The 13467-nt window shown below is 43.6% G+C and overlaps 1 protein-coding gene across 4 annotated transcripts in view; it reads right to left on the bottom strand.

The window, feature by feature from the left end:
* The window catches only part of PLCL1 (phospholipase C like 1 (inactive)), a 339121-nt gene that overhangs the window by 153565 nt on the left and 172089 nt on the right, over positions 1-13467 (bottom strand). The gene's annotated exons all lie outside the window — the stretch shown is intronic.

The following is a 13467-nucleotide window of genomic DNA, read 5'->3' as shown; positions in this document are numbered from 1 at the left end:
GTAGCTTAGGTAGTTCTTTACACAGAGCCAAGAGGTTCCGTGGCCATTCTCCACTAACTGGGTATAATTGTCTCCATTAGCCAATTCTTCTATTGGATCTAGTGATCATTTTTCTCCCCCACATTCTTACTGCCTCTCTATCTATCTATCTATCTATCCAAAGGTCAGAAACATATATCACCATGCACATGCACACGTGCACACACACACAAATAAATTGAAATACATGCCTCTGCCTTCCTCCACTTCAGCCAGCAAAGCTGTGAGGCTTCCCCTTCCCACTTCTCTCTCCTCACAAACGTTCTATAGAATAATCTTGGCTGACTGCAACTGAGCACAAGTGAATCTGGCATTACCACAGAATCTAATGAGAGTGATTTTCTTAATCTGTATAAATTCAAAACATATTTTTTAGCACATGAAAGGCCCATGTACAGAAGACAAACTATTGTTGAATAGCAATAGCAATAGCACTTACATTTATATACCACTCTATAGCTGGAAGCTCTCTAAGCGGTTTACAATGATTTAGCATATTGCCCCCCAACATTCTGGGTACTCATTTTACCGACCTCGGAAGGATGGAAGGCTGAGTCAACCTTGAGCCCCTGGTCAGGATCGAACTTGTAACCTTCTGGTTACAGGGCGGCAGTTTTACCACTGCGCCACCAGGGGCTCTTTTTTGAAAGAGATCGTTGTTGAAAGAGATCTTTCCCAAATAACTTGAGTCTGTACAGGTTTCACTATGAGGTAGCAAATCTGTAATTATAAATTTTGTGGGGGGAAACACCCGCATCTGGTGTTACAGTTCCACATGTGGTGTTGTGGTTTCAACTTCTGCTTCTCATAACTTAACCATTTTTCTAGGAATTCATTAAACAAACTGATACACTTGTTCAGCAGGTGATTCTGAGCTAAAAATGCCTATTCTAACATGAATGGTGCAAAAGGAAAGCTTTGAGAAACCATGGGAGTTCGGGGGGATGTTGAATGAAACAACACGATGGAATACTGTTTCACCTCTCCACCCATAATACATAGGCACTCCTGTGCCTGCAGAACTACAGGTTCACATTATTCCTACTTTTCCATAATGTCTGCTGCCAAGCAATCTGCCATTGTGGTGGGAAGGTCAAATTCAACCTCCTCTTCATTTTGGCAGTGTTAGAACTTAGTGGTCTTTGCAACCAGTCCCCTTGTGCATGCACCAGATCCTTGGCTCAAAAGAATATGTTCAACCTTATTGAATATTGAGGGGAGAGATGAAGCATTACAATGCAGACCCATATCAATTTTCAATCTCTGTAATAGTTCTAATGACAATGAGCTCAGAACACAAGATCTGTGTTTCACTCAGTAACCCTTATTTCTTATCTTTGATCATTCATGTAGTCACTCCATAAGTACAACTCTTAACCACAAATGCTTGCTAATCTCAAAGCACAGGATATGAGATAACAATGTTCACGTAAATTAAATGTGGCCAGTAAATTGTCAAAAGGGTAGGTAAGGGGTTTTTCCCCCTCTCAAAAACTCTGCCTTGTATGTCTGGGGGGGGGGGGATTGAGAGACAGGGTCTTGAGAGATACCCTTGGGATCTCACTTTCCTGTCGTTTCCCCATTTCCCCTTAATAACCTTGAGCCTTGTGTTTCCAAAGTTTCTTCAGCATCCCAAGAATCTCAGTGCTATATTTCCTTTATCGTTCCCATAACTACAGTTAAGGGCTGATGATTATTTTTATTTTTATTATTTATTCTATTTCTATACCGCCCTTCCAAAAATGGCTCAGGGTGGTTTACAAAGAGAAATAACAAACAAATAAAATGTAAAATTACACAAAGAAATAACAAACAAATAAGATGGAAACTGGATCCAAGCAAGACAGAGGTGCTCATTGTAGGGGCTCTGAATTTGAGTTAGATCCTCCTGTGCTGGATGGGGTTGAATTCCCCCGGAAGGAACAGGTACGCAGCTTGGGAGTACTTCTGGACCCAGGCCTCACCCTGGTATCTCAGGTGGAGGCTATGGCCGGGAGTGCTTTCTACCAGCTTCAGCTGATTGGACAGCTATGTCTATTCCTTGAAGAGGACGACCTCAAAACAGTGGTGCATCAGCTGGTAAACTCCAGGCTTGACTATTGCTATGCGCTCTACATGGGGCTGCCTTCGCACATAGTTCGGAAACTTCAGTTAGTTCAAAATGAGACAGCCAGTTTGGTTTCTGTGGTTACCTGGAGATACCATATTATGCCTGTTTTAAAACAGTTGCACTGGCTGCCAATATGTTTCTGAGCAAAATACAATGTGCTGGTCATTGCCTTTAAAGCCCTGAATGGCTTAGGTCCGGGTTACCTTAGAGAGCACTTTCTTCTGCATGATCCCCACTGCACGTTAAGGTCATCTGAGGACTAGAGGTCCGTCTCCAGTTACCTCCGGTACATCTGGTGGTGACTCAGAGGTGGGCCTTCTCTGTAGCTGCTCCTAGGCTGTGGAATACATTCCCGGCAGAAATCCGTAGCTTGAGTTCATTGTTGACCTTCAGAAGAGGCCTTAAAACCAGTTTGGCTAGTTTGGTAACATGGGCCTCCGCCTTCTAGGGCTTTTAAACAGTTTTAAATGTTTTAATCATTAATGGTTTTATACTGTTTTTAAATTGTTTTGTAAGGATTGTTTTTAAAGGATTGATTTGCGGGTTTTTATTCTTGTTGCTATGTACCAACCAGAGCCATTTGGATGGGGCAATATGTAAATGTAACAAATAATGCAAAAGTATCCCAGACTTGGCTTTGAATGGAAAGATGAATGATATTCTGTAGACCTTTCCCAGAAGAGCGACACAGTATACTGTTAAGTTTACTTTCAACCAATACTACAGCTATGGAGGTCAGAATATGGCAAATGACTAACAGAGAGGCAGTACAGTTGTAGCTGCAGCTTGTGCCAATGGCAGTGGAAGTGAAGTGCAGGCAGGGTCATCCAGGAAAGACATTTAGGAGGGATTTGAAGGAGAAGGAAGTAGGCTGGCAATTGCAAATGGTCAGGAGAAGGTGCCTGTAGACTGTAGTCCTCCTCATTGCCCACCTGTGTGTTCAGGTAAGAAGCTGCATGGAAGCGGAGCTGGAACCCAGCCCAGCCAAGAGCACATGGAGGCAACAGTTGCATGGACATCTATTGGGACTGGACACAGCTACCACCATTTGCACAATCCAAGCAGCTCTAAAGGAGCCAGTATGCTTGCAAAGGTGGTGGTGGCCACATATGCATGTGTGCATTGAAGTTTTGATTCAAACACCTGCGGGCACATCACAGAATCCTAGACAGGCTGCAAGCTCTGAGTTCTCCTGTTTGGACTCGACAAAGATCTGAACCAAGTTAATAGACAGCAGCATGACAAAAGACTAGATGAAAAGAAGTGGACAACAGATGAGTTTCTATAGAAGGCAGTAAGAATGGCTGTAAGTGGAGACAAAGGAAGGGTGTGTCAAGGCAAACAAATAGATATCTTTTTTAAAGGAGCTAGAAGCTTGAAAATCATATAGAGCAGCTTCTCATTTTCACTGTGGATATTTTTAGATGAATTTGCATGTACATATGAGCAGGAAGATGGTCTCTTCCTTCCAATAATTTGCAAACTTAGTAATGTACTGATTTAGTACTTTTGAATTTGCATGGGTTTTTCCTTCCCTACAGAACAAGTCACCTTTTTGCTTTGATGAAAATAGAATTCATTCATTAGAATTTAAAAACAAAATGTCATTCCTGTCTAATGCCATCCGTCATTGCTCAGTTCAGTTCAATTCCCATCAGTCATTAAGATCTCATCTCATGGATGCATGCATGCTCTGTATCACATCCATTGTGCCTTTGTCCCATTCAGCTATTTAGTTTCAGGTTTCCAACGTTCAAATTGTAGTTTCCATAGACTTTTTAAAAAAGGTTTTGCAAAATCTATTTTCTTTTACTTTTCATGACCCCAGTGTTAGCACCTCACTGAGACTGTGTTTCAAATAATTACATCATAGGACAAGTGCAGATAAACCATTTTCAGGGCAATCAGCTCTGTGCAAAATTGCTCTCTGAGGTGTTGATTAGCTTAGTGTAGCTCATTCTGAACAGCCTTTGCTCCTAGGTGGGGATTTCAGGAAACATCCTGAGTGGTTAGCCAGCCAGATGCTTCAGGTTAATCGGTGTAAAAATTAGACTTGTATTTGCTGAAGGCTGGGTGAATAGTCAGAGTCTCAAGGGCTATCATGAGCTTGCATGTTCAGCCAAGAAGTAAGTGCAGAACACTCTCTCAAACAAGAAAAATATCCCGCAGACACAGGTGTTGTCGAGGCTATGAACCTACTGAAGCCAGTTTTCCAAAACAGTGGATCTCAGCCATTCGGGTGGGGGGAGAGGAGAGAACACTGCCATAAGTAACACAAAACTAGTTCCATACAGAGTATAAAACCCAGAATCTTCCAAGCAGCAAAAACTGTTGTCTTAAGGCAGGGGTTCCCAGCCTAAAACGCCCCCACCCAAAAAAAACCCATTAAAAAAGACAAACAGAAGCAGGAGAGCTGAGCGACCTGTCAGCCCCTAAGTGGTAAAAGCCTGAACAAATAAAAAGGTATTTAGTTGTTCTTTAAAAGCAGTCACAGATGTCAAAGAGCAGACTGGGAGAACATTCCAGAGCCTGGGGGCAACAACAGAGAATGTCCTGTCCCGCATGCATGACAATTTAGCCTCTCTCAGTGTTGCCACATGGAGCAAAGACACACACACACCCCATGATAACCTTGTTGGGTGGGCATAAACCTGCTTGGGAGCAGGTGGTCCTTCAGTATCCAGGGCCCAAACCATTAAGGGCTTTAAAGGTAATAACCAACACCTTGAGTTGGATCTGAAAACAAACTGACAGCCAGTGCAATTCTTTTCAAAATATGCTCCAAGCAAGCAGTTCCAGAGAGAACCCTGGAAGCTACATTCTGCACAAGTAAAGTTTCAGAATATTCTTCAAGGGCAGCCCCACGTAAAGCACACTGCAGTAATCCAGCCACGATGTGACTAAGGCATGGACAACCATGGCCAGATCTGCTTTCTCAAGAAAGGGTCACAGCTGGCGCACTAGCCGAAGCTGTTCAAAGGCACCCCTGGCCACCACCTCCACCTGAACATCCAAAACACCCCCAAGCTGTGCACTTGCTCTTTCAAGGGAAGTACAACCCTATCCAGAGTCAGTTGAATCACCCTATCCTGACTGGCATTTCTACTAACCAGCAGTACCTCCATCTTGTCTGGATTTAACCTAAGTTTGCTAGCCTATATCCAGCCCATCACCGCCTCCAGCCCATCACCGCTTCTCAGTACATCCACTGCTTCCCTAGGATCTGATGTGAGGGAAAGGTAAAGCTGAGTGTCATCTGCATATTGATGAACTTCAGTCCAAACCTCCTGATGGCATCTCCCAGCAGTTTCATGCAGATGTTAAACAGCATGGGGGACAATAGTGAGCCATGTGGGATCCCACAGCCCAGAGGCCAGGGAGTCAAGCACAAGTCCCCCAGCACCGCCTTCTGGAACCTCCCCCTAAGAAAGGACCAGAACCACTCCAATGCACCACTCCCAATCCCTATACCTGAGAGGCGGTTCCAAAGGATACCATGGCCGATGGTATCAAATGCTGCTGAGAGGTCCAGCAAAACCAACAGGGTCGCACTTCCCCTGTCTAGTTCCTGGTGTAGGTCATCCATCAGGTTGACCAAAGCAGTTTCGGTCCCAAACCCAGGACAAAAGTCAGATTGAAAAGGATCTAGATAATCCATAGCATCCAAGACCCTTTGCAGCCTCACAGACACCTCACGCTCTATCATCTTGCTTTTAAAGGGAAGGTTTGAAACAGGCCAGGTTATCAAGGTTGGTGGAATAAAGAGCTTTTTAAAGAGCTTTTAAAATAGTGGTCTTACCACAGCCTGCTTGAGGCTCAATGGCATCTTACCCCACTTAATGAAGTGTTAATAATTGGCTCCAACCACCTACCTGGTCCTTCCCTGGCAGATTTTGCTAGCCATGAAGGGCAAGGGTCCATAGTGCATGTTTGCCTACACGCCGCCTAGAATCTTGTCCACTTCCTCAGGCTGCACTAACTGAAAAGAACCCATCACAATCAGACCAGATGGTTGCCGAGGCACATCTCTTGGAACTGCCAAAATCCTGGAGTCCAAATGGGCTCCAAATGTGAGTGACTTTATCTATGAAGTGACAAGCAAACTGATCACAGCAGACTGCTGATAGTTCTTCCCCCATCACCCGGGGGCCTGTGTGAAGCAGTGACTTTGCCACATGAACAGCTCACTGGCCTACCCTGGACAGATGCAATTTAGTCAGAGGGAGGAAAGTTTCTTTGCTGCCCCCACAGCCATGGAGTAGTCCCTAAAATGGGCTCTAGCCCATGTTCGGTCAGATTTGTTACGGGTATTCGTCCAGTGTCACTCTAGCTGTCAGCCGAGTTGTTTCATTGCCCTAAGCGCCAAGGAGATCAAAGGAGCGGAACGGGCTCCACCAAGCTGGAGAGGGTGTTTAGGAGCGACCATGTCAATAGCCTGGGAGGTCTCCATATTCCAGAGATTCACCAGTGCCTCGACAGTGTCACCAGGAAACATTGGAAACTCCTCAAGGGCTGGGGATATTTCAGTATTTGCTTTTGAAGAAAGCTTGAGAGAGCTGTTTAGGATCATAAAACAAATGAGTCCATCTCTGAAATTAGCATTAGATCTCCAAATTCAGTTGCCTTGAATTTGTAGGTATCCTGCAAGCAATTGCACTTGGTGAGTTTATTCATGGAGGTTATAAACCTGCACAATGCAATGAAGAAAAAACATTATACTATGGCTATACAGAATCTGCCACGAATAGTCTGGTACTTCCCCCTCCACTTGAACCTTGCTATTCATTATGATTAATGAAAGTTATTCAAATTAATTAAGTGGACCTTTACTCAACAAATAATCCAAACCTCTTTGGGGTGACCTGCTCAGCTCACCTCAGATCATGAACAGAGTCTTCTTGAAATCAGTTTTCAACTAGCTATTTTCCATGCTGGATATAGAGCATTCAGGACTAGGGGTGTGCACGGAACCGTCTGGCCTGGTTCGGTCCAGCGCCCATCGAAACCCGGTCCGTGGTTTTTTTTTAATTTTAAAAGTTAATTAATTACCTTTATCCCATCTGGGGGGCTTGCTGAGGGTGCGGGGTGTGTGTGTCCACACAGGTTCCCTCTCCCCCCACCAGCCTTCTTCATCACCATTGCGGCCGGGTAAGTTAATCCTTTTTGGCCGTCTCGGGCTGCCGTAAGAGCGAGCGGCTGCCATTTTGGCAGCCGCCACGCATGCGTAAATGCCAGCAGGGGGAGAGGGAACCTGCACGGACACACACACCCCACAGCCTCAGCAAGCCCCCCAAAGGGGACAAAGGTAATTAATTAACTTTTTTAAAAAAATTAAAACAACAAAAAATTCGCGGACTGGCCGGACTGGAAGTGGCGGTCCGGTTCCGGTCTGATGGGATGGGGGTGGTGGTTCAGTTCGACTCGGAACCCCCAAACCGCCAGACCGAACCACCGGACCGTTCCGCACATCCATATTCAGGACAGAAGCCTGTTGGATTCTCTGTCTTGCTCTGATTTTGCCATAGGATTGCAAACTGTGCATACTGATTGCTGCTTTGCAGATTTTTTAAAAAGTAAAATCAGTCTAATAGCATAACATTCATCTATAAGTAATCTGCATCATATAAATATCAAAGAATCTACCACACTGAAAAACTTAAGAGGAAGAAAGAGAAAATCTAATCTAACTCAGCATTAAGGCAGCAATTTTTAAAAATCTGCAGACAGAAAGACTTTCTGCTAAATCAACACACCCTGCAAAGGTTACTTGAATTCCTCATCATTCACATAAGTGGAAGCACAGTCCATGAACTGATGTAGATGCATACATTATTTTGCCAATTTCCGACTTATGTTTATACATAAGGCCAAGTGGCCTTAAAACAGTTTCCTCTTAAACAGCATGTGACCACATGCAAAGGTTTGATCCATTCAAATTGGGGGATGAAACCGATGCTGATGAGAGATCAAAGGATTTGTCGCTTCTTTTTTGGTTCCTTTCCCCTTTAAACACTGTAACAAATAGCTGGGGTCTGTGGCTCATGCATCTCTTGGGAAGGTCAGTAAGGAGAAGATATCTTTGAGAAAGGCTGTTATCTGAGCCAGAGGAGGAAGTTAGACAGAGTCCCGAAGCCCAAAGATATGCATGTGTGCGCACACACGCATGTACGTACATGCAAATCAGAGAGGAAGGGGAGCATTAACCTAGATACAGGTCTTGTGATAAAGAGCTAAAGAGATGGAGTGGCCTTGTATTTTTTTTATCCCTGGTTGCCAAATGAAGCTGTTTTGTTTTGTTTTGTTTTCATAAACCTGGTTGCTGTCATTTTAAGAAAGGGTCTCCTTTCTGGAGTTGATTGTGCAAGGTTACATGAAAAATTATTTCAGTGAAGGAGACCCGCTGACACTCCACCATTAGAATGCCCCGACATTCTGCATCTAGCTCACAGAACAAACTATTGAGTTCTCTTCAGTGATGTCTCCAAAGCCTATTGCCCTTTGCTCTTTTCTGTGATCTGGCATTTTTCCAAATTCCTCTTAGCAGACCATACAGCAGTAAGCTTGTCCAGAGCTTTATCTTGATAAGGGATGCTATCAAGCTGGGTGCATTTTCAATTCAAAGCTGCAGCTCTCCAAGCTGTTATCAGAGCCAGATCTTGCCTTGGAGCCATGAGCAACATAAGTGGGGGGAGCTGGAAAACAAGCACATGGTGGTTGGGGGGGGGGTTCATAACTTTAGCACAGGAACAAAGCATCCCACAGAATGACTAATCCAAATTCTTAAGAAACAAGGTCTTAAGAAAAGCAGGCAACATTCAAAAGTATGCTGTATAAGTAATCCCAGCCTTGCTGTGTGCTACACAGTCTCACCAAGGTAATGACAACTGTTAGCATTTCTACTATAGTTTAAAGTATTCCAAGCACTTCACATAACATTATTTTGTTGAATCCTTGCAAAAGCCCCATAAGCTAATTTAGTGTTATCATCTCCACATAGCCGAGAGGGGAGCTGAGAATGAGAGAGAAGCGCTTGCCTAAGGTCACCAAGAGGGTTCATGGTGACCTCATGACAGAGCGAAGATTCATGAGAACTTCCTGGTTTGTGGCTCAGTCTCTTGGCCACTATGCTGCCCCAGCTCCAAAATAGGGGAAACAGCACAGTAGCTTACTATTACATTCTGTGAATTGATCTCATAATTTCAATCTTTCTCCAATTGATACAGAGCATATTGTCCCAGTTGCAACCTCTATCTAATACTATTATCTCCACCAGTTGCCTCTCTCATTTTTCCCCTTTGAACATAGGAAGCTGCATTATACTGAGTCAGACCATTGGTCCATCTCACTCAGTATTGTTCACACAGACTGGAAGCAGCTTCTCCAAGGCTGCAAGCAAGAGTCTCTCTCAGCGCTATCTTGGAGATGCTGCCAGGGAGGGAACTTGGAACCTAGATGCTCTTCCCAGAGGAGCCCCATCCCCTAAGGGGGATATCATACAGTGCTCACACATGTAGTCTCCCATTCAAATGCAACCAGGGTGGACCCTGCTTAACTATTATTATTATTATTATTATTATTATTATTATTATTATTATTAACAGCAATAACAACAACTAGCTGGGCCAGACGCAGAGCATCTACACCTCTAGTTTGGCCCAACCATTTTCTCCCACTCGCTGCCACCGCTGCCATTGTTTTCTCACCAGCCGCCTGCCAGCGCTTAACTTCCCTTCCGCCAGCCAACCGCCTCCACCCGGCTGGCCGGTCGGCCTACTACCACCTCCTCCAGTCAGCCAGCCGCCTCCTCGGCTCCTCTTGCGCGCCGGCCAGCCTCCTCCTCCCACCGGTGTGGCTTCTCCTGCCACCTTGGCTCCACTGGCCGGCTGCTTCCTCCCACCAGCACAGCTCCATCAGCAGACACGACTCCACCAGCCACCATGGCTGTTTTCTTCCCTGTCTCCATGGCTATCTGGCAGCTCTCCGAACTCTCACAAGAGCTGCCATGCATGGGATTCACCACGGGTACGTCTTAGAGAATTAAAGGTACGTCTTAGAGAATTAAATATAAGAAAGATAATAATAATAGTAATAATAGTAATAAACTCTGTTAGCCGCCCCATAACAAGTTGTTCTCTGGGTGTCTCACAACATAGCATTAAAACATCAAATAAAAATACATATAATATAATTTCTATTTCGGTGGCCAAGTTCTGTTATATTATTTGCAAATCTTGAAACTTATTTATGTGATGTTTTCTTGTCTGGTCGATGAACGAAATAAAGTGATTCTGAAAAATACATAACACATGAAATCACAACACAATGTGGGGGAATACAAAATACAATACAAAACAATTTTAAACTTTTTAGAATTGATTTTTTAAAATCAAATTTAAAAATCAAAACGTTTAAATTGAAATGGGGAACAATTCATACTTGCTACCACAAGACCAGCTCTCCAACAGTCCACTAACATTTAGCCAAATACCCAATCAGCAGCACTTTTGTATTCATAACAACTCTATTACCTGGGGGTGACCTTGGAGACTGTTTAAAAACTTCACCTGGTCCAGAATGCAGCTGTGAGGCTATGAACCTGGAACTATGAAACTGGAAGCAGAAAAGACCTAGGTGAGGCTAGGAGCTCTCTCCCATGCTCTGTGTAGGTACCTCCACTGCTGCACTTCCTATCTGGAAGAGGTCATGGAGCGAGAAGGTAGCTGGTGAGATTCAGAGCTTTGACCAGTTCATTGGGAGCCTGTGCCCCATGGTAAAAGGTGAAGTGTGCCGTCAAGTTGGTGCAGACTCCTGGCACCCACAGAGTCCTGTGGTTGTCTTTGGTAGAATACAGGAGGGGATTACCATTGCTGTCTCCTGTGCAGTATGAGATGATGCCTTTCAGCATCTTCCTATATCGCTGCTGCCTGATATAGGTGTTTCCCATTGTCTGGGAAACATACCAGCGGGGATTCGAACCGGCAGCCTGTGGCTTGATAATCAAGTCATTTCCCTGCTGCACCATTATGTGGCTCCCCCTAATGATACCCTTGGTGTCTGAAATGATGTGCTTTTTAAAAAGTGCTTTAAAAAACCTTTTAAAAGGTTGACAGTTTGGGATCAGGATATCTGAAGGGTCACCTTCTCCTACACCAGTCTGCTCATCCTAAAAGAGCTGTAGAAAGGCCTGCCTGTGTGTGCCATAATCTTCAGAGGTCCATCTGGCAGTCACACAGGATAGGGCCTTTGCTATAGCAGCACCTATCTTGTATAACTCTTTCCCACTGGTGATCTGACTGGCCCTGTCTCTTTTTACCTTTTGTCACCCTGCAAAGACCTCGTTTTTTAGGCAGGCCTTTGCCAATTTGCTGTGACTGCCTTGCTTGGTTTTATGTATTGTTTTTGTCTCTTACTCCTGAATCTCCTGTTGTCTGGCCTTCTGTAGTGACCAGTCTCCCCTCCCTCTAAAGCATTGACTGGAAGTGAACCCTTGTCTTGATCGACAGGCTGGTGACCTCCAGAGATCATCCAATCAGTCCACTGGGGTGGGACCTAGAGAGCTGCTGCTGGGAATTCTAGGAACAAGAAAGGAAGTCTGTGCAGAGAGACATGTGGACTAGCATGGGGTCAGATACCTCATGGCTGGAGGCTGCAGGATAATCTCTCAGAGGGGGAGATCTGCAGGAAGCTGGATTTCTCATCAGGAGTTTTGGTGAGTTTTCAAGGGAAAGCGAATACAGCATAGGGAACAGTTTGTTTAGGCAGACTGGGTGTTAGGAACTTATATTTCTTTGTGTGTGTGCTTTGTATATCCCTGATACTGTTCTATTATTGTTTACCTGCAACGTAATTAAAATAAGAAACACTAGCCTACACTCAACCCACCCAGGGCATTGCAAAAGACTCTGTAAATATCTAAGTGTGCCTAAATGCAACCTAAAAACTGAAACCCAACCTATTTTTGTAACCTACTAAGTATTTGTGAGTGTATCTAAAGCTAAAAGCCTCAGATGGAAGCGGGTTGTAGAAATGGAATAAAACTGGTTTTTTGTTCTTTTCCCTTTACAAGCCTCTCAGATTTGGTTTTTAACTCAGGAAAAGCGGGGGCAGAAAAGGGAATTTCTCTAGTGCAAAAGCATCCTCAAGCACTCAGCAGCTATCATTTTTTCTCATCCCATCTAGGCATACACATGGAAGGTTTTTTTGTACTTGTCCAATAGCAAAATTAAGAGAGTTTTCCTGGTGCTATTCCACCTCAAATATCAGAAGAATTTAGGCTCTGTCACCAAGGGAGTAGTGGTGGCAGCATTTTGAATCTACAAGAAATATAGAATAGTTTTAGGAGAAGCTCACCCAGGCAGCTCAGCAGAGATAATTCTGAATTTTCTTTCCCTCATGTGAGCTAGCTCTGAGACAAAGGCTTTAATGTATTACACCTTCTAATGTTTTTATCTTTATATTGCTATATTTTATTGTTTTAGCTATGTTGTTCACTGTCTTGGGTTTTTGGAGACATAATAAATATGTATATAAATACATAAATACATATGAAGACTTTACTTTGAGGGGGAGTATTTATACCCTCCAGTGACCACTAGGTTATGGTACTCAGTTTGTCTTCTGTTGACTCTGTGCCTAGTACACTTAAAAGTCTCCAGTTTTATTAATCAAAAGACTACCACATTTCTCTATTACTCCTGCTTTCTGCCTTACAAAGAGCCTGTGTACTTCAGTTAGTGCTGAGGATGAAAGCGAGTAGCTGCTAGATTTTATCATATTTACCCAAATCAAAGATGACTGAATTTAAGACAATTCCCTTTAAAAGTAGAGGTTAAATACACTTATACCTGCATTTAGTCAAAAGGAACCAGACTTTGAATTTAAGACATCCTCTTGATTCCTAATATCAACAAAACTTGGAAAAAACCTAGTCTTGGATTCAAGTAAATACAGTATATTTCCTAAACATGGAGAATAGCATTATTCTTTCCTGTCCCAGAAACCAAACGGATATCCTTTGTTTAACCTCCAGCCTGATACAGAGTTCTGGAGAACTCGAAAGCTTGTTTAAGGCTGCCTGTTGTTTTGATAGGTTTAATAAATTTATTACTAGATTGTGGCTTTTGGATATTCGCAACAAAGCATCCAAGAAGTGTAGTCCACTTTGGAGATATCACATAAATTCCCATTTCTGCGAATGGCTCATGTGCATCCACATAGAGACAAATCTAGAACTACAAAATTACTGCATAATTGAATAGGGATGTCATTTGTTGATATTTTATTGCATATTTTTAATGGTTGTTAGCCACCTTGCAAGG

Source organism: Hemicordylus capensis, chromosome 1 (assembly GCF_027244095.1).
Source record: "Hemicordylus capensis ecotype Gifberg chromosome 1, rHemCap1.1.pri, whole genome shotgun sequence".
NCBI classification, from domain to species: Eukaryota; Metazoa; Chordata; class Lepidosauria; order Squamata; family Cordylidae; genus Hemicordylus; species Hemicordylus capensis.
The sequence above is the reverse complement of the archived record's forward strand: the minus strand, read 5'-3'. Positions and strand labels throughout refer to the sequence as shown.